This window comes from Gavialis gangeticus, unplaced genomic scaffold (genome assembly GCF_001723915.1).
Source record: "Gavialis gangeticus isolate Ggan-Ray unplaced genomic scaffold, GavGan_comp1, whole genome shotgun sequence".
In the NCBI taxonomy this organism is placed as follows: domain Eukaryota; kingdom Metazoa; phylum Chordata; order Crocodylia; family Gavialidae; genus Gavialis; species Gavialis gangeticus.
This window is the reverse complement of record NW_017729022.1, coordinates 86,488,301-86,489,579: the sequence shown is the minus strand read 5'-3', so window position 1 is coordinate 86,489,579 and position 1,279 is coordinate 86,488,301. Positions and strand designations below refer to the sequence as shown.

At 47.8% G+C, this 1,279-nt stretch overlaps 1 long non-coding RNA gene across 1 annotated transcript in view; it reads left to right on the top strand.

Annotated features, from left to right (window-relative positions):
* Nucleotides 1–1,279, top strand: part of LOC109296244 — a 31,998-nt gene that overhangs the window by 24,465 nt on the left and 6,254 nt on the right. Inside the window, exon 3 of the long non-coding RNA XR_002096930.1 lies at nucleotides 926–939. This is a non-coding gene — a long non-coding RNA (uncharacterized LOC109296244). The remainder of the gene's footprint in view (nucleotides 1–925; nucleotides 940–1,279) is intronic.

Below are 1,279 nucleotides of genomic sequence, written 5' to 3'. Positions count from 1 at the left end.
TCCTCACCCTTCTTACTCCCATTCCCCCACATATGCAGCCACTTTGTGAACTTATCTGCACATTCAAAGTAGATGCAGCAGATGGTGATGCTAATTTTCCTCATCAAATTAAGAAAGAATTCCTCTTCTACTAGGATGGTCATCCTGGTTCTCCAAAACAGTGCCATTTATGTATTGGTTAAACCTCAGCCCTGGGAAGCATCTATTGTTATCTGCAAAACTAAACACTTCCAAAAGTAATTTCTAGCCATCTGTTGGGGGTTTTCTACTCAACAGATGGAGGCAGCTTGAGCAAGTACCTGAATTTTTGTAATGGTAGCTGGCTCCAGTGAGCAAACATGCATTAGAAGTCAGAAGCATTGGGTTCTATATTCCTGGCTCTATCACTGAAACCAAATCACTTGGGCACCTAAATCCTCTACTGGATGTACCTCCAAATCCAAAATTGTCACCCTGAAATGCCAGCTCAGCCACTGCCCAGCCCTTGAGGCACCTAAACTCCACACAACTTGACATTAAAGTTCCTCAGGTGCTTAGGTCAAGCCCAGAACTGCCACAGCTCTGCTCAGGGCTGAGTAGCTTGGTACTGAGGTCACACCTAACCTTTCCTGAGGTGGTAGGATGCCAGCTTTCTGGATCCAAGTGCTGTAAAGGCCCAATCTGGTAGGTGATCTCAAAGCACATCTTGCACACTCACTGCCAGAACTGGGTACTTCACAACTCAGGGGAGGCAAGGAGCATATCCCTATACCCTAGTGGCCAGGGCACTCATTGGGGTTGCCCCAGGTTCTGGTCCCTGAACTGTTAATGCATTTTCCCGTGATTGTTTAATGGACAGAAAAGGGAGGCACCTACTTCTTGTCTTCCACCTGTATTTTGCGAGAATAGGTTAGCTTATGTGCTAACTCCTTCAGAGAGGTCACAGCACTTTAAGCTTAAGTAGAGGAAAGTGCCTCCTTGCAGCCCGATGTAGGGGTAAACCAGACCCTGCCTCATGCATTTCCAACTTGTCCGCTGATTTCCAACTTGTCCGCTGAAAGGATGCCCTGCTTTACATGCCAGCTGGTGAAGACCCCATTCCTCAGCCTCCAACTCTCCCCAGGTACTGACGGAGCCCTGGGGCTGCAGATTCTACTAAGTGGGAAGATCTGCTAGAGGCATGGAGGCACCCTCAAAGTCAGGCCCCACAATGCTGAACACAGGAGTGGAAGCCCTTCTTGTGGATCTGACTCCAAGGGGTTAGCAATTTTATCACAACTTAAAGATGTGCAGCAGACAA